The following is a 23,561-nucleotide window of genomic DNA, read 5'->3' on the forward strand; positions in this document are numbered from 1 at the left end:
ATTGTACCATATTTATTACCAAAGATGTTTATTTAAGATTTCTTATCTGCAGTCTAAGTTTCTTAGTATATTTAATTTAATTTCTTTATTTAGGACAGTGCATGTTAATGAACATAAATGTAAAAAATTACATGAATGTAAACATACCAGATTAGAGCCAAGGGCTAATTTCCATCTGTTGTCCATAAACATAAAAAATAGACATAATTCATAAAAAAATCATAATTCATTCATAATAAAAACTCCATCACCAAACTCACACATACACACCATTCTGTTCCCAAATAAAACATTAAAACTATACAACTTATACATGATCACATCCTTGATTTGTCCATAACCAGTTTTTAACCTGTGCCTTAAACACAGTTTATATGCATGTCCAAAAACATTATATCCAATACTTTTTAAACATGTAAAATCTGTCGTGTCTTTAAAATGGTTTAAATGATCATTTCTAAGTTTTAGAATAATGTTTAGAATATAAAATACACAATAATATAATTTTATAATTAATGATGCATAACTTACCTGACAGCTTATCTTTGCATCTGTGGACTGAAGTTGGCTCTTAAGAAGGTCTGTATTTGGTCTTTTCATATATTTTACTGTCAAATGAGGAAACCAGAAGGGAGTGACGTCTCTGTAGAAACATACATAAATGTTTGATATCTTCAAGTAGGCGTATCTGTAATTTTCAAAAAGGTAACAAGTGGACTTGCAGATATTTTCCATAAAACCTGTGGGGCAACAGGCTTTGTGAGTCAAAACAGTCATCAAATGTTTTTGCAGTGGCACCTCAGTGATTAAAGAAACACACGCAAGGTTACGCTAAAATGATTCTGCGTCACCAACATGCAAACCTGTTAAATATGAAAAAAAGCAAATAAGCTCAGACGTCATTCTCGGAACAGACATAGTTGTTAGGAGGAACAAGTGAGGAAGGATTATGGAGTCTGTTAGTCTTCCTTGGTCTCTTGTGTTCTGGGGGCCTCTGGATGTCTGGAGTCTTGATCTCCTCCATACCTGCTTCATGCCCTGGAGGACGGGGCTGTGCCCCCCCCCCCACACCCTCTAGCAGATCATTACATGAAGGAACCTTTTAAAAAAACAAGCGCGTCCATGCTCACAGGTGTACACACGGGTGATCACACCCACAAACTACACCCTTTTTGGCTCCTACCTCAAAGCACACTGTGTTCTGTTGATCTTATGTGCTGCACAATAATGTTTAACATTTAGTATTTACTGTCATATTCCCATATATCATTGTGATGTTGTTTATTCTATTACTCTTGTTCTCTTCTTGTTTTCTTTTTTCTTTCTCAACAGGTGATCCAGGTGATCGATAGATGCATTTTTTTTTCTCTTTTTTTTCTGTCCATTCTGTTGGTTTTAGTTTTTTGCCCTTCTCCCCCGTCCCTCTTCTCAGCTGTTTCTCTTTCCCTCTTTCTTTCTCCCCTTCTTTCCCCCAGTCAAGTCTGTCCCGTATTCAGCAAGTGAAAATAAAATAAACAATAAAAGGTGAATCAAATGGACCATTATGGCAAGGCTGGGATGGTCAATTTGGTAAAGTAAATCCGTTGGGCATCTTTCTTTGCCTTTAGACAATAATTCTGATGGCAAAAGAGCCAAACGGGACAGGCAAAAAAAAAAAAAAAAAGGATTATGGAGTCTGTGTCTCCATGATTCAGTTTGTTAGTGAACCTAAGGGATGGGAATGCTTAGGCCTCTAAATCCTAACCAGTCGCTGGCTTTAGACAGGAAACAACATCTGTAAAACCTGAAAAACTGAAAGCAGCAACTCTGTGCTTTTCAGTAAGATTTGGGTTATTTCAGAAATCCAAGGCATAGTGTCACAGGAGAAGATGAAAGTCAGACAGAGAGTCAAAAAACAACAACATGTAGCTTTGTAGTTCACTACCAAAACTTATTATAGTGGTATTTTTGGCCATGTGACCATACCTGTTTCTTTAAAACCAGGAATTCTGTAAATGACGTGCCTCAATGCTTAAAGAAACATAAGCAAGGTTACACAAAGATGATTCTGCTTCACCAGCATGCAAACCATTAGGAAAATCAAGCTGTTGAATAGGGAAAAAAGCAAATAAGTTCAGGCATGGTTCTCCATGATTCAGGGCACTGTACAGGTTGTTAATAAATCTCAGGGATGGGAATGCTTAAGCCTCTAAATCCTAACCAGTCGCTGGCTTTAGACAGGAATCATCCAACTGTCTTTAAACGTCTGTAACACCTGAAAAAATTTCAATGGTTTCTGAAAGCAGCGACTCTGTGCTTTTCAGATTAGGGTCATCTCAGAAATCCCAGGCACAGTGTGACAGCAGCTCCACAAAGCTGAAAGTTTAGAGGAAAGATAGTCAATGAGTCTGACGCAGCTTACATAAAGCTGGCATTTTATTGGACACTTGGTTGTTTTAGTAGGGTTTTTTGTTGTTTTGTTTTGTTGTTTTCTGTATTATTTGCCAAGATTTGGATGTGGCCATAATGGCCCTAATAATACTGAAGTCTTTGAAAATGAGAGCACGGTCACTTTCCAAGCAAAAACCTTGGCCTGTGAACACAGTTCCTAAATCCCAGCAGACAAGACAGGATAGGAGAAATTTAAAAGTTTTCTTTGGTTGTTTTCAAAGCTAAAAATAACCCGAATAAAACTACAATGTTTAATGTTGAGCAAACCAATGGAAAATGAAAATGACTTTAATAGATGTGTACACTGTTTCTACCACTGAAAACCAGCAAGAAAGGACAGAGGTAGACTTTGGTCAGATCTACTGTGCATTATCATTAATAATTTTCCTATAATACATGTAGAGTTATGTGTGTGCTGTTAAGTACCAACACTTCACCAAGTTCTTTTGATTCCTCAGAGGCATCCAATGGAAGACAAAACACTGCTCAGTAGACCATTTCACACTTTTATTCTCTTTCACATTACTTCTAGAAGGGAGGTGCATCCTGCATGACACGCTGTCGCGGATCTCAAAATGGCGATGTGCCCCTGACAGTCTCATTACAGAAGCTCTCATTCCAGTCTAAACAACAGTGTCTCAGTAACTTTCCACTAGAGATGGTCCCTCTTATCTACATTTTCCCAGGCAAATATGAGCGAGAGTCTGCAGCTTTCTACTCCCCAAGGACACATGGTCTCATGCCTTTATTTTTCAGGGCTGTATCCACTTAATACTACACTATATGACTTTATAACACTTATTAATATATACTATATATAAATATATATATATATAGTCTTTAAGTCTTGAATTAGGTTTTGGTTTTTAGGTTTAATTTAGCCACAGTCACGATGTCTCTGATAAGTTTTATTTTACACTATGTTTAGTGAGAGTGCATCTCCTTTAAAGCTGAATCATTTAACTCAGCATTAAATCTGCAAGTTTTTAATGGAGTTTGGTTGTCAGCAGCACGTCTGTGAAACAAAAAAACCTCCTACATTTAGTCAAATATTAATTTAAAACATTGTTTACTGACAGAGTGTGAGGCAGGTATTGTGTTGAGCTTCCGAAGCGCAGGTGACAAAGCACAACAAAACACCCAGGTCACATGACCACGACTAAAACAGATTTTGGTGTGCTTCACATCAGTTTTGGCAGGTGGTGTACCTGCTGCTTCTACACTCTGCCGCCGGCAGGATTCACATTTTCATGGAGCACAGTCATTTGTATTCAATGAATTAATGTTTTTGATACGACTACTTCAACTTATTACACGTGCATGTGTAAAAGAAAACAATCCCGTCTCTCTCATTATTATTTTTAGGATACAGGATACAGCATCCATTTTGTTTTGTTTTTTTAAATGTGTTGCTGCATTTTGTAGTTCATACTAGAGTTTTAATAAACAAAACACTAAAACTATTCTGTTATACTTGTCATGGCCTGGTACTAGGGACTAGGGGTGGGTTTTTATAATCAATTCATCGATTAAAATCAATTCTAGCTTGGATAACGTAAAATCGATTCATTAAAATCCTCAATCGATTTTTTTATATAAATTTATTTTGCCCGAAATGCCAGAATCTCTGGTGACATCTCACAAAATTTCAACAACCACCAAACAGCTAAAACAGTAAATGAGAGCAGGTACAGGGATTCTGCACATAGACTTAAACACACAGCGTGACCCGCGGATCAGAATCAGTGAGATGTCGCCTTTCTCAGTCGGGGCTGAAAGCCGACAGCTAGCTGATTCTGATCTGTCGGCGCTTTGTGTTCACGCCCTTTATGAGCCGATTCTAAAGCTGTTAGTTTGATGTCTCTCCAAACAATATTGACCGAACCAGCAGCAAAAGAAGATCCAAACGCTTCACATAAACATCGTCATGAATTCTTTTGTTTTGTTTTGTGAATTTTTGATGTACTGCAGAATATTTTTATAAAATCCCAGGCCAGGAAAATCACCTTCATGTTTTTCTGTGTTTTATCCTCAGCTACTTTGACACAAAGGCATCTGCTGTGATGCTCACACCTTTGATAAAGTCTTGCGTGTGTCAGCTTCCTTTTTATTGATACAAAAATATGTAAATGTACTGATCTGAATTATAATATTTCTGACTGTCAAAATTTCCCAGATTCAAATCGAATTGAATCGAATCGTGGATCGAATCGATTCGGGACCTTGTGAATCGGAATTGAATCGATTCTAGAAATCAGTGACGATACCCAGCTCTACTAGGGACCCAGGGCTCACGTATTTTTCTATATGTTAAATTTTTTCTGTGTGTAGTCTTTTGTTGTTTTCTCTCCTTTTTTGCCCCGTCTCTCAGTGTGTGCTCCCAGATGTTTTGGGTCACCTTAGGAATCGCGACCCGGAAGTGTTCCTGTGCTGGAGGCAGCCACAACTGTATGGAGTTATTTTTGTGCCACTATTCTGAGCACACGTAAAAAAAAAAAAATTTGAGTTCATGTAAAAAAAAATTGCAGGTGCAAGTGTTGCATTTTGAGGAGAAATTTATTTTGAGCGAAGAAAAGCTACATTTAAGTGAACACAATTCATTGCTGCGTCACAATGTGTTGCTCTGATTGGTCTGAACAGTCTGATTGGCTGTTCTAGTCTCCAATCAGCTCAAAATGACGAAATGCAATATCTTATATAAACTTTCAAGATATTTTCATGCGGTGTAAACTTTAAATATCTGCTTGATTTATCAAGACATCACATATGCAAAAGTGCTCTAATGTTTTCGGAGATGCACCTTCACAGTGGACCCATTGTAGACTTGAAAATCTCCAGACATCCTATTTAAGGGAGGTGACGGCCAAGCAGAAAGAAAGGTCATAATTCTCTCTGTGAGGGAGAAGGTTTTAAGGATTGGGCTGAAGGTATAGCCCCCTTGAGATATAAGAGTTGTGGAATGTTCTTTATCTGTCTGTGTCTTTAACATGTGAGGGCAGCGGCCAAATTTCAGAGATTATCCTAGTGTTTAGCTGTGATGTTTCTCTCCACATTGCAATGTGCTTATTAAACCACTTCAAAACGCTCCCTGGGGGTGTTGGAGGTTGTTGTTAAAATTTCAATAGCAGCACAGACGTCCGAGATCCATAAATCAGTTGTTAAGGTTAATTTAGGAATGCTTTACAAATATTAATTGATGAACTTACACACTTGCTTTACTTCTCTGGGATAGCTTTCTTCGAGATGAAACACTGGTTATATAGCGAGGCTCCAGAAGACTTCAGTGTAAAGTAACTCTAGACCGCTGACAGGTCTTGCACACAACAGCCACTCTATCACGTGACGCACACTGCTTCGACGTGCTAAGGTCATGAGCCGGGTTACGCCATGTCACAAGTTTTGTGAGGTGCTCTTGTGATACTTAATGGATTGAATTACAGTTTTTATTTCGCCCCGATATCCGATCCAGTAATTTAGTCCAGGATCGGACCGATATGTATTGGTATTGGTCCATCTCTAATATTCAGTATGATATTAATTATTAATATTATTACTACTTTTTATGTGTAACTTTACACATAGTGATTTATACTAAGTTGTCAGCAAATCAGTTGCAAATCACGTTATTACATTAAATATGACTGAAATGTACAAGACTAAAATTAATAAAACCCAGATAACAATACTTTTTGTTTGAGCCTGATTATTGGATCACTTCCATTAACCACACTGATGGTGTAAACAGGAAGCAGTGGACTGATAGCTTCCACAGATAGAGAAAAACTGGTGGATGTGGTCCATACAGGTGTAGAAACACGAGGTCGTTATGGGTCTAAATCTAATGTTTTCATTCTCTTTTGGCTGTTTGTCCTACAGCAACAACTACAGGATTATGCATTTGTATTGGGAGAGGTAAGAAGTCAGTTACTGCAATCTACTAAAATCTAGGTGATGTCATTTAAGTCAGTGAGGGTTTATTTATTAATGATGTTATAATGCACATTGGGACTGTGCCAAAAACCTGTGAAAAATAAAGCCTGACAGACACAGAAATGCACTGTCTTGTATATGCAGAGCACCAGTTTACAGGCTGTGTTCAGCCGGGAAGATGATCACACACACCTGCAGCTGATAAAGCCTCGTCAGAGGTTGAGCTCTCTCCAAGCCGGATCGTTATGTGAGACTTCCCGTCAGTTTCCCAGCAAGTCAGTCTGCGAGAGTGCTCTTACGTCTCCCTCTGTGATTTTCCAAGGAGGACTGCAAAAACGAGAGGGCCGCAAGCACGAGGTGCACGGAGATTAGGGAGTGAGGACACTAAGCACGGACACTGGGAGAAGACACGTCACAGAAGTCGGGGACGCATGAGGATTTATTGTTGTTGTGTATGTGTAGCCGCTATGACTGGTGGACCTACATCTTACCCACCACGTCTGTATACATACAAGCGAGAAGGGGGGTGAGCAGGTCAGCGCTCAGGGCACAGAAACTAAGCTGGCTTCAAACACCATTTATTTCCATAAAAAAAACACAGCCAGAGTCACAAATACAAGATAAAATTCCCCGTATACAATAAAAATAATGTTGCAACCCGCTAAAAACCCTGCCGGCAGAAATAACTATACACTATTAAAACAAGGCTAAAACATGTTTTCCATATACTAAAATTACCCTCCCATAGTCCCATAATCCCACAGTTCAGCCACACATGGGCGAGTGGTCCTTATATAAAAGAGACAGGAGAAGAACTTTTCATCCGGTATGATAAAACTCATCAGCAGTAGACCAGGGAGGAGGCCCCTATCACAGACCTGTCTCCTCCTGACAGCGCGTGGCCGCACAGTCCCGCCCCACTCCACACCTGAACACGGCCTCCCTCGTCTCACCGTCAGATGCAGGCAGAAGGGCATCCCTGCCCTGTTGTGCATTGCAGCCATCGCCACCCACTGTTGCTGTTCCTGCGTTGGGACTGGATCACCGAACGACTCGCGGCACCCCACAGTCAGGCAGCAGTTCCTTCCACACCCGTGCGGGCTTGCACGCGTTCCTTTTTCTCCTGCTCATGAAGAAAATATAATCTGATCAAACATTATTCAGCTTTAAATATTGTTCAGCTTTAAAGTTACTGTGCAACTGTGTAATAAAAATGTGCTCACGACTTTGGCCTTGAGAGCGATAAGAAGCGATCGCCTCATCCTGCAGGTGCAAGATATCTGCAAGCGAAGAGACTAGAACACCCAAGGCCGATTTCCTTTTATGGAGTTGTTTTTCTGCTAATGCAGCACTTTCCTCACAACCCCCTCCTGTAAGTTTTAGAGAATATATACCCATCCTCACAGCAAATCTTGGGAATCTCCTGATGTGAGCTGTGTTGAGAGGTTGTCTCTGTCTCAATAAAAGTTCACTGATTCCCCATCTGCCGCAGGTGTCCGGTTGTCTTCATTCTCCGCCAGCCTGGTTAAGTCAATTCCTCCTTAACATCTAAAAGAACCTATTTAATGAAGGAAGACGGGTTCACTTTGTGTTTAATATTATTCTATTGCTGTTGTTGTTTTTTTTGTATCCTTCAATTGGCGTCACGAACAGGATCCGCTCCAGGTCAACTGGAACGGATGGGAGGACTTCGGCCGTGGTCTGAGTGAACGGAGTTTGGACAAAAGCTGTGTGCACACAAAAACAAGGTAAGCAGACCTTTTATTTCTGCTATATTGAACATTATAAAAATACTTAGTGTCCAAACTCCTAGTAATTCATAACCAAAATTGTCTGGCTTACTTAAGGCTTGTTGAGAATCAGACAAGTGAATAAGAAATAAGTGAATAAGAGATAAGTGAATAAGAAATAAGTGAATAAGTGAATAAAGATAAGAGTGAACTGAGGTCTGACCACGGTTGCAGCCGACGGGTTGCTCTCCGGTGTCGGATACATACCTCAGTGCAGGTCTGGGACCTTGAAAGGGTTTATTAGTAACGCCTTTCTAAACAAATTAAAAGGTTAAAGGCCTTGAGAATATTTTTTAGTAATATTCTCTAAACTACAGAAGGGTTAGGAAGGCCCAGAGGACTTTATTAGAAAAGATCCTCTAAAACTTAAAAAGGAGAAGTACTGGTTGGAGTCCAAAGGAGGGGTCCCTTTGATCAATAGGAGAAAACGGATCTCTTCTTAAAACCCCGATGATTTTAGTGTTTTAAATGTTTTGATGTTCTGTTTGATATTGGACACACATAAATACACGCTGAATGCTTGCTGTGGAACACTGGGCAGGACAGTTTGGTTCTCCGTTGTTCACAGATTACACAATTAAAGGAACTAGGTTCCTCTTTTGGTTAAAATAATACACCACACATAGAATTTTTTTTTTACACATTTATTACATACATAAGGAGGGTAATGAGTGACTGCAGGTAATGTATGAAGTGTGAATGAGACGTGTGAACAAGGTGACAACCAACTAGCACCCCTATCAGGAAGCTCTAGGCAAGGTTACCCGCCAGACTCCGGTTTGGTAGAAGCTTGGTAACACCTGAAGGGATATTTCAGTGCTGACTCACCTTTAAAGCAGCGCCCCAGCTGTTAGTGCCTAACAGAGGCAGAAACCCAGCTGGCCCAAATTCTCCTTTAAAATCAATAAAAGAACACTCCTCCCTTGACAGTAAAATGGATGGAGAATTAGATCGAGAAACTAATGATGATGGTTGGGGTCCCGGTGCTATTCTTAGCACATTGGGAGAACAATTAACATGTGTTGAGACAGTCATCAACTCCACACACCAGCCTAAAGAAGCAAAAAAGCAGAAAGAGTCATTGAGGAAAACAGCTGAAAGGTTAATGAAAGAAAAGGGAAAGGACGAGGGGAGTAGTGGTAACTGGGGAATAATTTGGCAGAATAAGGCTATGCAGGCAAAAGAGAAAGAGGAAGAAGCCAACTCAGCAGCAGCAGGTGCAGGTGTGATGAGCGGGGTGAGACACAGAAAGGAAGCAGATAAGCACGCAGGCCGCAAAGCTAAATTTAATCACTGGGTGTGTTTATGGGAAACTGCAAAACCACACATGAAGAAAAATAGGTCTCAGCCACCTCCCTATTCTGCCTCAACTCCTCCCTCAGCAGGCATATATCCGGTACTTAATATCTCTGGTGGAATAATGACTATTGGAGAAGAACCGCCCGTAGCTCCAACTCCCATAGATACCAAGCATTTTTGCCCAGGAAGCTCCTCTCTGTCGGCGACATCCTCAGCTAGTAGTAGAGCCCCCTCTTCTATGTCCCATTGTTTTGGAACCGGATCTGAGGGCCTAACTGACCCCCCTGCGAGCGCACCATTTGCGGTTCGAATGAACAGACAGGAACCCACTGAACAACAATTAACTGATCAAGAAGCAGCATTACGCAGCTGCTTAAATGAACATAGGTCAGTGGTCCAGGTGAATAATCGTGTTGCGTCAGCCCCTCTTTCCCGGTCCAACCCCTTTGCCAGCACTCCTGTCGCTGTTAAAGGAGATCTGACCGCTACTGCAAAAACTGAGCCTGGCACTTCACCAAATGTCACAGTTACCATGTCTTTGGTGGGCCGTCAGGATCCGGAAACACAGATGAGTTTAGCCCACGTTTTTGCTGACACTGCTACCCCACCAGGCGGGGAAGAAACTGAGGATACTGATGATGAACTCAGTGACCTTAACAATACACCCCCCTCTACCCCTCCCAGTTTAGGATATCAGACTAGATCTAAGGGCCCTGTGCCTCAGCCTCCAGGCATATTTCCCCTGGTCCAGACTAAAGCGCAACGTAGACCAGTGTATCAACCTTATTCATTCGGAGATGTCCAGGCCCTAGTGGACAAACTCCCTGACATAACGGAGGGAGGGAATGCCTGGTTGGCTGGTTTGGATAAATACACAGCTGGACAGGACCTCGCACTGGGAGATTTTAGAGCTATTATAACTAGGTGCACATCCCGATCTCAGGCAGCGGACCTGGAACAAAATGCGGGTACTACCATGCATGAGAACGAGGTGCCACTAATGCAGGCCTTGAGGTTTATTGGACCGGCCCTGCGCAAACAATTCCCACCCAAAAATCAAGGCACCTTACAGAAATTTAAATGGGAGGGAAAGCAAAATCCCACCCATTATCTAAATCAGGCTGTTGAAGACTGGGTGAACCATACAGGTCATCACCCCAGTAGGACTTGTTCACAGAGCATGTGGTTTAGAAGGGCGGTGCTGAGGGGCATTCCGGAGTCAGTAAGCCAGAAAATGGAGGATAATCCTGATTTGCAGGACTGTGACTTTGCAATCTGGAAGAAGCATTTGATTTTTAATCTTAACAAAGTGCAGATTAAGTCTGATGATAAAGCGGAGAGCGTCGAAGATTTACAGTTGCAACTGTTGAAGGTTCAGCTGCAGAAAGCAAAAAACGACCTGGGTGGAAAAGGTGACAAGCCTAAAAAGCAGCTTGTGGCCGCTGCGGCTCCCCCTCCTGGTCCAGTTGCCCCTGATTTGTATCCGAACCCATGGCCAACTGATCCACAGCCCCCCCAGTATGGTGCTTATCACTCCCCGGCCCCTTATGGGCAGAGAGGTTCCCCATTTGGAGGAAACAGAGGTGGTTTCAGGGCAAGGGGTCAGATGGGAGGTGGTAGGGGAGGCCAGATGTATGTTTGTTTCCGGTGTGGACAACCTGGACACTGGGCTAAAGCGTGCCCTTTGAACCCGGCTGCTGGAAGAGGCAGGGGAGCCCGTGGTGGGCCCTATCAGCATCCTGGCCACAGAGGTGGACCTCGTGGTGCTGTAGGAGTGCCCCCGGCCCCACAGATGCCTGTGATGGGGTGGGAGTACTACGAGGGTGGTCCCCAGCTATAGGACACCCCACAGACTGCCCAGGACGGTGAAGGGACAACGGCGGACCCTATGCTGTCCATAACTGTAGATAGAAGAAGAAGCAGCTTTTTAGTGGACACTGGAGCTACGTACTCCACCATTAAGGATGTTGCTCGTGAAAGACTTACTGACAGAGTGATTACAGTGGTGGGCATATCTGGGGAACCTAAAACTCTGCCTTACACCGTGCCCCTCCCCACAACGGTTGGAGATCAGACCTTGTTACACAGCTATGTTTGTTCAAAGCAGGCGCCTGTGAATTTACTGGGAAGAGACTTGTTGATTAAATTAGGAGCCACAATACTCTGCTCTTCACAAGGCCTAACTGTGACTCTCCCTACTGGGGTTGTACTTCCCTGCTCTGATGGGCCAGAGGGAGGTGGTCAGTTTCTGCTGCAACCCTCCTCCTGTTTGGCGGACTCTGCTGACATCTACTGGGCATTATTGGAAGTTGAAACACCTGCTGAACCAGGAGTTTGGACTGCTTTTCAGCAATGGCGGCCGTGGCTCTCACTCCTACATCCTTATGTCCCTCCCCCTGACCCACCTCATGTTACACTGTTTTATGACAGGCATGACACCACCTGGTACCAGCACATGTTCCAAAAGCAGTGTGAGGGGCGGGCTTGGTCTCTGAACATGTCGTGCATTTTTGCGGCACCGGAGGGAGTGGCAGCAGCGGTTACTTTTACAACAGATCAATTACAGTGGTACATGATGTCTGATGAGGCAGCTCCCCATGTGTCACTGGCCTTACATCCTGGACACCAGGCTAAGGAGCTGGGTGGAATGGTTAAACGTTCCCTTGCGGCCACTGACTGGACACCTACAAAACTCCCACAGGTTTTGTTTTCTCCATCTACCAAGACATACCAAATTTTAAATGATTGCTTTAATTCCTCAACACTGCAACATGGAGTGGTCAGCGGGTCACATGGAAGAGAACACACAGACCACTGTGATGCTGCGCCTTTACTCGACTCTCTTCCAGATTGTTTGTGGTCCCGTGGACCCACAGATGTAGGTTTAGTTGATGTGGAGCCAGTCTCTTTTCAACTGTCATCTGCTACCCCTTTGTGGCAGCCTCAGTACCCACACAGACCGGAGGCTGAGGCTGGGATTGCAGAAACAATTTCTGGTTTGGTCACTGCCGGTGTCTTGGAGCCCTCCTGCTCTAAGTGGAACACGCCCATCCTACCCGTTGAGAAAAAAGGCACGGGGAAGTTCAGAATGGCACATGATTTGAGAAGGATTAATGCCTTACTTGGCACTCCTACTTTGCCTGTGCCTAATCCTTATGTTACCTTGACCAACCTCCCACCATCTCATGCCTGGTTCACCTGCATTGACTTGGCTAATGCCTTTTTCTGCCTCCCACTTCGTGAGTCACTGCGTGACATTTTCTCATTTACATTTAGAGGCCGACAATGGCGTTACACTCGCTTACCACAGGGATTTGCCCTCTCCCCAGGACTGTTTAATCAGTGTTTGAAAGAACTTTTACAAACCAGCCCACTACCATCTGACTGTATGTTAATACAATATGTGGATGACCTTTTGCTGTCTGCCCCCACGGCTGACATCTGTTTGGAGGCCACCAGAGTGGTACTTCACCACCTGGCCAACACAGGTTTTAAAGTGAGCAAAAACAAACTACAGATTGCAAGAAAACAGGTTTCTTTTCTAGGCCGCATGGTCTCACAGTCCGGTATTTCCTTGTCCCCAGAACACAGGAACTCCATTTTGCACCATCCTAAACCTCTAACTGTAAAAGACATGTTGTCATTTTTGGGCCTGACTGGTTACAGCAGGACCTATGTCCCAGACTATGTTGGCCTTACTTCCCCTTTGCGCGTTTTGGTAAATGAACAAGGCATGAGAAACCTCTCTGCTCCCCTCTCATGGACTACAGAAACAGAACAGGCGTTTATAAAGTTAAAACAACAGCTTTCTGTCGCCTCTGACCTTGCTGTGCCAGATTATGCTTTGCCTTTTCATCTTGATGTTTCTGGAACCGGAACCCATATCAATGGTATCCTGTTCCAGAAAAAAGGGGGAGAGAGAAAAGTGTTGACATATGTAAGCGTAATGCTTGACAACACTGAAAAACGCCACCCACCGTGCACACAACACGTTTCTGGACTTGCAAAAATCATTCAGAAAACAGCACACATAGTGATGAACCACCCACTAAAAATTTTGACATCACACAGTGTGGTGGCCTACGTCTCCTCACAGGCCTTCACACTCACTTCACTCAGGCAGAGACGCCTCAGTACCATTTTGGAAGCACCACACATCACCTACTCACATGAAGGCATAAACATGGCTGATCACATGGGATCAGGGGAACCACATATGTGTGAAGAGGTTGTGCAGGTACAGGAGAAAATCAGGCCAGATTTGCAGGCAGAACCTCTAATGGATGCAGAAAAAGATTGGTTCACAGATGGATGTTGTTTCAGAACTGAAAGTGGAATGTTGAAGGCTGCATGGGCAATAGTGGAACAGACAGACATGAGATGGAAAACAGTGAAAGCAGAGCAGTTGACAGGACAACAGTCTGCACAGAGAGCTGAACTGAGAGCGGTGATTGAAGCCTTAAGGATGGGAAAGGGACAGAAAGTGAATATATACAGCGATTCAGCTTATGCTGTGGGAGCAGTGCATGTGGAGCTCAAGCAGTGGCTAAGAGCTGGTTTTTTGACAGCCAGCGGAAAGCCTATTAAACATGAGATAGAAATGAGGGAATTAGCGGAAGCACTGTTGTTACCTGTTAAGGTGGCAGTGGTAAAATGCAAAGGACACAGTGCCGGATTGGACTTAGTGGCATTAGGTAACAAACAGGCCGACTTAGTAGCTAAGCAGACAGCTGGTTACTTACCCTCCCTGATTATGGTAATGGACCCAGAAGCCACACCCCCTCCAGAAAGACCACCCATACAACTAGGCCTAGCCACAATCAGAGAGTTACAGGACAAAGCCAGCCCCCAGGAAAAATCATTATGGGTAACAAGAGGGGCCACAAACACAGATGTTTGGCGTGGCCCAGATGGAAGGCCCATTCTACCGCCAGGGGTCAGACAGACAGCAATGGAAGAGGCACATGGAGTGGGGCATGTGGGACCTGCACAAATGATGAGGAACTTAGCCGCCTGGTGGCACCCTTATCTAAAAGACATGACAAAATACATGGTTAAAACCTGTAAGGAGTGCAACCAATTTGGAATCAAGCCCGCCTTCAAGCCAATAGCAGGGTACTTCCCCATCCCACTTTGCCCAGGGAAAGAAATAATCATTGATTACACAGACATGGTGGACAGAGTAGGTAGTTACAGGTACCTGCTGGTGGCTGTGGATGCATTTTCAGGTTGGCCAGAAGCCTGGCCGACAGCAAGTGAAAACAGTAGAACTGTGGTGAAGTGTCTGATTAATCATTATATACCACAGCATGGGTTTCCCGAGGTCATAAGGTCGGACAATGGTTCACATTTCAGGAACCACGATCTGCAGAGGGTTGAAGCCGCATTAGGTTTGAAACATAAGTTTGGCTCAGTTTACCACCCCCAATCCCAGGGGAAAGTGGAAAGGATGAATCAAACTCTAAAAACTAAATTGGCTAAAATCTGTGCACAGACCAAATTAGATTGGGTTAAGGCATTGCCTCTTGCATTAATGTCCATAAGATGCTCAGTAAATCAAACCTCTGGTTACACTCCATTTGAGTTGGAGCATGGCAGGCCTTTTCCTGGCCCCTCCTCTCGCCTGTTAATGTCGGATGAAGCTGATTCAGACCTCGATCCGAGGACATATTATAACATGCTCCGCAGTTTTGTTGCCCAGTATTCCTCACAGGTCGCTGAAAGAAACCAGCAAGAGCAGAAAGAGGCGGCTACACCTGGAATGGACTACGTCCTCCTGAAAGTCACAAAGAGAAAGTGGGCTGAGCCTCGCTGGACAGGCCCTTACCGCATAACAGAGCGGACCTCCCACGCTGTCAGGCTCGAAGGGAAAGGTGACACCTGGTTTCATTACACACAGTGCGCTGCTGCCACCGAACCAGGAAGAACCTTGAGAGAGGTGCAGAAGGACCTGTCAGAAGGAGCTGCAACAGCATCACCAACCACTTGAGGGAGCCAAAACTCAACCTACAAGCCGGCTGGTTACAAAAGGGGGTGTTCTTCATACTGAACTAAACATTTTTATTTTTCTATTTTTAACATCTTTTATGACTTTGCTTTTATATTGGCTTGAGTTTTTAAGATTTACATTTTACATTGCAATAGTTTTAACCGCTGAAAGCTCATTTAAAGTTGTGTCACTGATACTTTTTGTTGCTCTTTAACTCCTAGAACACGCCCTTGGCGAGGTGGGGGGAACTGGACCACCTTTCTGTGCCCCATCATCCTCTATTAGAAGACATCCAAGCTAAGTAAACATGTCTTGGCCCTTTCCCCCTGAAATGACAGGCAGGCAAAGATGTTGCGTCTTTGTTTGCTTCCTGGCCCTGGGTCTCATTCCCATTGGCATAATCCTGATCTGTGAAGGGCCCCCGACACTTCTGACACCTTCAAGTTCAAAAGCTTCGCCCCCTTCTGACAGTCCCAATCTGACAAATGTAGCCCCTAGGGTCTTGCCCACCACTTCCTCTCCAGTTTTGCCCATGCCCGATCCATTTAGAAAGAAACGAGACACGGTTACCTCCTGTACCCCAAGTACGACTAGAATGATTACTCTCTGTGTCCCCAACAATAAAAGTTGGGTAGTCGAAATAGATTTCGCTAGCTTCCCAGTCACTCCCGTCACCAAAGACCAAGGGGGGGATCTTTTTAACCTTGCAGTACATCTCTCCTCCTCAGTGTGGTATATAACCCTGGGAGGTTGGCATCAGTGGAAGTGGTCCAGTTTAGTGTCAGAAACGGACCTCGATTGGTCCAAGCACTCTAGGGGTCAGGCTTTGCACTGGAGAAACCAAAATATGCTCAGAATAGCAAAAAAACCGGATCTTTCAGGCTTAATTTTTACCCTAAAGGATCTGGCCTTGACCTCCTCGCCAACGGATGATGAAAACTCTGATCGTGAGGGTGACGAACATTATCGTCTTTCTCTTGTTTAAATGCTTCTAGAATGGTTGTTTCTCTGTGGTGTTTTGTATTAGGCTTGTTATTAATTGTTTCCCTCACCCACTTCCTCTTGAAGGATATATCTGGTTGAACTGTGTCTGGTCGGGTTGTGAGGGTTAAGCGATGTTCTCAGGGTCTCCGGACTTAAGCCTGAGCGAATGTGTACTCCCACCACTGGATATAAATTGTTTTTTTTTCCACACCCCTTCCTCACGTTTTACCATATTCACTTTTGAATGTCCTTAGCAGTTACCGTTCTGGGTTTATTTTACGGTTGATTTATTCTTTCACATTTTCACGTTTATATCTCACATTATTATAGTATACTCTGTACTCTCCACATTTTTATCATTACTTATGCTTTCTGGTTGCTGGGTTACAGGAACTGTTAATCTTGTGTCACTACCCTGGTTGCACTGACTCGTTGTATCCTTGTGTGCAGGACAGCTGTTACTGCTTTCGTCGGGAACCGAGACTGCTTGCAGCCGACCCCTGGGCAGGGTGGTGCCTGGACTCTTTTCTCCTCATCTGCAATGACAGATAAAGACAAATGATAAGACCCGGAGGAGTTTTTCGAGCCAGGCTTCGACACGTCTCTGTGTTCCTTTGAATGTTACTTATTTTTGTGTGTTGACCCATTTAAGATGGGTCAAAAGGGGGATTTGAAGAAAATATAATCTGATCAAACATTATTCAGCTTTAAATATTGTTCAGCTTTAAAGTTACTGTGCAACTGTGTAATAAAAATGTGCTCACGACTTTGGCCTTGAGAGCGATAAGAAGCGATCGCCTCATCCTGCAGGTGCAAGATATCTGCAAGCGAAGAGACTAGAACACCCAAGGCCGATTTCCTTTTATGGAGTTGTTTTTCTGCTAATGCAGCACTTTCCTCACAACCCCCTCCTGTAAGTTTTAGAGAATATATACCCATCCTCACAGCAAATCTTGGGAATCTCCTGATGTGAGCTGTGTTGAGAGGTTGTCTCTGTCTCAATAAAAGTTCACTGATTCCCCATCTGCCGCAGGTGTCCGGTTGTCTTCATTCTCCGCCAGCCTGGTTAAGTCAATTCCTCCTTAACATCTAAAAGAACCTATTTAATGAAGGAAGACGGGTTCACTTTGTGTTTAATATTATTCTATTGCTGTTGTTGTTTTTTTTGTATCCTTCACTCACCTTTCGTGCGTCACTCCTCTCTCTGTCTCTGCGCTAGTGATGTGTTGTTCGCGAACGAAATGGCTCTTAGAGCCGACTCTTTGAAGTGAACGACGCAAGCCGGCTCCTTATCGCAAGCCGTCACATGGGTTTTTTTTTTTTCTCTCACCCTCTCTCTCGCACTTTTTTTCCGCTTCACTCTGCACGTGAGCCTTGTGCTTTAGATGGGCAGAGGGGGGAGGGGCGGTAGTTATACTCAGTAGCACAGGAACAGAGCCAGAGGGAGGGAGAGAGAGAGAGAGAGAGAGAGAGAAAGAGAGCCAGGGACAACAATGTCACATTAGAAAGGTATAGTGATCATCCACAACTATTTTCAGTTGCAGATGATAAAGGATTCAGAAAGTTTATTTATGCGGGCCCATATGACAGAGAATATGCATCTTCTTTATGTTTTCATATTATAATTTATATTTAATTGTGTTGTGGTTTGCAGTGTTTTGTGTTGTTTCACTTTAAATTTGTAAAAGGAAAAAGCTGAAAATTTAAATAGTTAAAAGTTGAAATGTGAATAGTTGATTTTTGTATTATATGATTTATTTATTACATTTTATGTGGAATGAATAAATAAAAGTGTATTTACGGTGGCTCCTAGAGACGAAGCACATATAAACTTCAAATCACGTACGAACTCTGAAGCATGTACAAACTCCAAAACATGTAAAAACACTTACAAACTCCAAAACACGTAAAAACTCAAAAACACGTAAAAACTCAGAAGCACGTACAAAAGACAACAGAAGTGCTCCAAGATGCTGGGCGCAGTGTTGAGCTTTTGTTATCTTGTGGCTACACAAGCCAGCAAGTACCAACGACCGGCTTTGGTGTGTGGTAGTAACAGGTAAATGAACTTTTTTTTAAATTATTTGAATATATATATGAATGCTTGTGTATGAATACACAAACAATAGACACATGCTTTCAATTGTGTAATTTAAGTGATCTAGTAGCTCTGCTTTGGAAGTTCAGTTCATGCTAGAAATGTGTTTTGGAGTTCGTACGTGTTTTGTCTCTAGGTGCCACCGCATATATTTATATATAAACATATATAAATAAAACCAAATTTTTTACGTTAGTAATTCCTTTTGTGCATAATTTTATATTATTGTTAATAATAAATTAATTAAAGCAACAAAACAATCTGAAGAGCCGGTTCGGAGCCGAAAGAGCCGGCTCTTTTTAGTGAGCCGAACCGAAAGAGCCGGATCTCTAAAAAGAGCCGGAAATCCCATCACTACTCTGCGCTCACTATCCCCTTTAACAGGTCAACCTGGCGGCTGATAGGCCACCTTAGGGAACGCCCCCACCTCACAGGTGCCTACAATTGTCTGTTTAGTCCACAGTGGATTAAAGGAACATGGTACAACATTAACACACATAATATAAATATGAGTATAAAACCATGCTGTATAAATATAAATAAACAAACATGCAATATAAATATCACAATAAAATCATGCAAATAAAATCAACACTATGTACCAATACACAGATTGATAAAACATAAAAACACAAATTTCCACTGTGTGACATATGACTTACTTCACGTAAACAAATACACTGCTTTCATCGCACGAAGTCCAGCATTTGGGTCCTACTTCCCCACATCCCCACCATGACAGATGGATACGTTTCTCAGGAGTTTTCAGTCATGTCTTTTTTTTTTGTCAATGTTACGTGCCAAGGGGTGTGGCTTTGCTTTTGTACTCTGTTTTGTGTTCTATTCATCTTTCAGGCGTCAGGCCTCCTCTGATTGGCCAGTTCGAAGTTGATTGGCAGGTGTCTATTGGCTGGACTGGGCTCAGTTGGCCAATCACACTCCAAGGAACACTACAAATGAGCCGCTCCCTGGCCAGCTGGTGGCTGCTGGCTTCTGCTTTGACAAACATTTGCGAACAAGCATCTTTATGTTGTGTGTGGTGGGAGGCTGGACAGGTAAGCCGGGGTACCCTATACACTGGTTGTAGATTTTACTCTGTTAGTCACACTAGGTTATGCGGTTGATGCCACCCTTGTATGTTTTCACTGACTTTTATCGAGTAGCTAGGTAGGCCTTTTGTTTTGCATTTTTCTTTCAGTTAGGCTAGGCCCTGGAAGCTACTGACCTCTTTTTGTTTTATTACTTTCTTTGATTTGGATCAACCGCCCAGTCCTCCTCCCCACCTCTTTACTGTTGTTAAATTTGACTATCCAGGCAAGCACCCAATAAATCTTGCCTGATACTTAACTGTTCTGTGGTCTTCCTCCTTCATTGATTGTGGTTGTCCAGTGTTGCTGTCTCCTTCCTACCTTTGCCTCCGCCATGGTGGGGGGGACGTAACACAAGTGGGGGGCTCGTCCGGGATCTTTGTATGTGGTGGACAACCTGTATTAATGAGGACGGTGCCGTGATTTTAGGGTGTCTACGTTTCATAGTATCAGCCGGAGATGAGTTTCGACCTGCCTGGTTTTGTTAGTCACCCTAGCGTTGACAAAGTTGACTTGTGTCGCAAAGACGACCTGTTGAGTATTGCTGCCCAGTATAACCTTTCCGTACCAAAGTATGGAGTGAAGAGGGATATTAAGCAGGCTTTGTTGGAGGGATTATTCGAGTTGGGATTTTAATCAGCCCTGTTCCAGCTGGGGTGCCTTCTCAGGACCCTTCAGTTTCCCCTGGTGCCTCTGCTGATCTAGCTTCTCCAGAGAGAACTGATGAGCAAGCGCTGCCTGCTACACCTCCGGGTGCCCAAGTTAACTCTGATGCGGCTCCCCAAACTCTGCCTCGCTTTAAGCCTTTCACTCCAGAATCCCAAACATCTAGCAGTGATGCAAAGCTTAAGGTTCGCTTACTGCGTTTACAGTTGGAGGCACAAGAGAAGGATAAGGTGCGTAAAGCAGATCATGATCTCCGGCTGGAGGTCCGTAGGCTGGAGATAGAAGCTGAAAAGGACGTCAGGTTAAAGCAGCTTGAAGTAGAAGCACTGAGGGTGTCATCAGGACAGAAAACAGATGCCACTAAAGAAATCCCGAAAGTCTCCCCGGAAAGTTTTAACGTTAGCAAACATATTGCCCTAGTACCTACCTTTCGTGAGACTGAGGTAGATTCGTACTTCAACGCTTTTGAAAAGGTGGCTACTGCTCTGAAATGGCCAAGAGACATGTGGCCCATATTACTTCAGTGTAAATTAGTGGGCAAAGCTCAGGAGGTAGTAGCTTCACTTTCGCTAGAGCAAAGCATGAAATACGACGTGTTGAAGGAAACAATTGTACGTGCCTACGAACTGGTACCTGAGGCCTACAGGCAGAAATTTAGGAACCATAAGAAGTCCAGTAGTCAAACATATGTGGAGTTTGCACATGAAAAAGGGGCTCTTTTTGATAAATGGTGCGCTGCTAACGGAGTTGGGGATGAGTATGAGTCGCTGCGTGAGTTAATGCTACTGGAGGATTTTAAAAATTCATTACCTGAGAGGCTCATAATGTTCTTAAACGAACAGAAGGTGACGTCCATGTCCAAAGCAGCTGTGTTGGCCGATGAGTTTGTGCTAACTCATAAGAATGTTTTTACCCCTGTTTCCCATCCAGATAGGCCCACAGCCATGCGCTCAGCACGGCTTGAGTCTAGTTGCTCTGCTGCGAGGCCAGTGAGGCCAATGAGGGGGCCCTCGCCTTCCCACGGTGAGCGTGAATGCTTTTATTGCCACAAGAGGGGTCATCTTATCGCAGAATGTCAGGCATTAAAGCGTAAACAGCAACTATCCTCACAACCAAAAGGGGTGGGATTGATTAAAGCCACAGAGACTGGGAGGGCATTTCAACCAAACACTAACCACCCTGACCCCTGTTTCAAACCATTCATTCTAGAGGGAGTGGTTTCGCTGACTGGGAATCCAAATGATCAACAACCAGTAAAAATACTGAGAGATACAGGGGCCTTTCAGTCCATCATTAGAGAAAACGTCTTACCGTTTTCTGAGGAGTCATTTTGCCAGTCCAGTGTTATTGTCCAGGGAGTAGAACTCGGATTTGTATCTGCCCCTTTGCACACTATTCACATTCAGTCTTCATTAGTCAGCGGAGTTGTTAAAGTGGCTATTCGTTCTGCGTTGCCCATACCAGGCATTGACTTCATCCTAGGTAATGACCTTGCTGGAGGCAAGGTCATACCCATTCCTGAAGTGTTAGACAGACCCGAGCTGAGCCGGGATTCTGACTCAGCCCAAGACCAGCTTGCCATCTTTCCAGCTTGTGTAGTTACGAGGGCCCAGACAAAAAAGTATGGTCCTGACTTGGCCGATTCCTTCATGAGGTCAGATCCCGTTGGTGACGTGATTAACTTTACCTCTGGATCTAAGGTTCAGGCCACAGTTCCACCTGCCGACAAAAAACAACCAGTTCTGGATTTGCCAGTCTCCCGAGAGGAGTTCATTATTGCACAGAAAAATGATGTAACCCTGTGAAGTGTCATTCCTCCACTCTCAGTCAACAGGATGCCAAAGGGAAAAAGCTGGCTTACTTCTCTGACAAAGGTCTTCTGATGCGCAGATGGACAAGTGAGGTCTCGGAAGACGCTGACTGGTCTGCAGTATATCAGGTGGTAGTACCTACTGCTTATCGTACCCAGGTACTGTCCTTAGCACATGACCATCCATGGTCAGGACATTTGGGGGTTAATAAAACATACACCAGAATTCTGAAACATTTCTTCTGGCCCGGACTGAAATCTGATGTTGTTCAATACTGACGTAACAGAGCAACCTTTCTGTTTCCACTACAGCTCCTCTTTCATAGACTGTATAAATGTATAAATGACATTCAGGCCTTTTACATTTGAATGCCTCTGATTTTAACATGGACCTCAAACTTACACAGAGAGAAAAAAAAACTTAAGAAACAAAAAAACGTCAGTGTCAAACTAGCTTTAATTTTATGGATCTGTAGCAATGTCACCTGATTTATCACTCAGTGTAAAAACCAACAAAGGACTCATTCATTACATATTACTTCTTGTATACCTGCTAACATGACACATTGTTTTCTTTACCATCTGTGTAAGGCTACGTCCACACGTACCCGGGTACTTTTGAAAACACAGATTTTTCTATGCATATGCACCTTTCGTCCACACGTAAACAGCGTTTTTGGTCACTGAAAACGGAGATTTTTAAAAATGCTTTGGCATGTTCCTAGCAGCGTTTTCCTTCATTTCTGCCTTTATGTGTGGACGGGATTATTTTTTAAAACGAAAACAGAAAATCTCCGTTTTCAAAAAAACCGTGTACGTGTGGACGTAGCCCAAGTCCGCCAGAGCTTATATTATATTTTTACATGCTGTAGTGCCATTTTTGGGAGCATTTCAAGTTGCTATACATCAATACAACCATTATAGCCCAGATGTTAATAATATGTATTCATTAAGTGCATAGTACTTTCATAAATTGCAAAAAAGAGCAATAAACTACAAAAAAATTAAAAATCGTTTTTGTCTTTTTAACATATATTTCTAGTTGGAGAAATTTAAGAAGCTGATCCCGCAAAACTGTAAATACAAAAAAGTTGCACAAAACAGTTTCCCACCACAGGAAATTTATTTTGAGTGTCTTCATAATTTTATTTTTGAAATAAACCAACTTTTATACACTGCAGGAAAAACCAAAATAAATATTGTAATGCAAATTTGCCAAAAAAAAAAAAAAAGGCATATGCATCAAAATAAACTATTCCCAGCAGTGCAATTTGAGTCCTAAGCGTCCCAGAAACGACACAGAAAGTCATAAAGTCAAACATAACTTTTAAAAACACCAGTATAGGCTCATAAGGCCCTGAAGGTAAAAAACTAAAATTCTGCAAAATGACGTCACGTCCGGTTTCGGGCAGGTCATGTCGGACATTTGATAGTTCACCCTGATGAACTAGGAAGTGTTACGAACAGATGATCGGAT

The 23,561-nt window shown here is 43.2% G+C and overlaps 3 long non-coding RNA genes across 3 annotated transcripts in view; 2 read left to right on the forward strand and 1 right to left on the reverse strand.

Annotated features, from left to right (window-relative positions):
* Nucleotides 1-7,486: 7,486 nt before the first annotated feature.
* LOC309703698 lies at nucleotides 7,487-15,663 on the forward strand. Its single transcript, XR_014275946.1, has 2 exons — nucleotides 7,487-11,032; nucleotides 11,687-15,663. It is a non-coding gene; the product is annotated as an uncharacterized lncRNA (long non-coding RNA).
* Nucleotides 15,664-15,849: 186 nt separating this feature from the next.
* Nucleotides 15,850-17,592, reverse strand: LOC309703693. Its single transcript, XR_014275931.1, has 2 exons — nucleotides 16,354-17,592; nucleotides 15,850-16,008 (listed from the first exon to the last, which is right to left on the reverse strand). It is a non-coding gene; the product is annotated as an uncharacterized lncRNA (long non-coding RNA).
* Nucleotides 17,593-17,772: 180 nt separating this feature from the next.
* Nucleotides 17,773-23,561, forward strand: part of LOC309703745 — a 9,229-nt gene continuing 3,440 nt past the window's right edge. Inside the window, exon 1 of the long non-coding RNA XR_014276010.1 lies at nucleotides 17,773-18,481. This is a non-coding gene — a long non-coding RNA (uncharacterized lncRNA). The remainder of the gene's footprint in view (nucleotides 18,482-23,561) is intronic.

The sequence above is a fragment of the Aulonocara stuartgranti genome (assembly GCF_965226115.1).
Source record: "Aulonocara stuartgranti genome assembly, chromosome: 3".
In the NCBI taxonomy this organism is placed as follows: Eukaryota; Metazoa; Chordata; class Actinopteri; order Cichliformes; family Cichlidae; genus Aulonocara; species Aulonocara stuartgranti.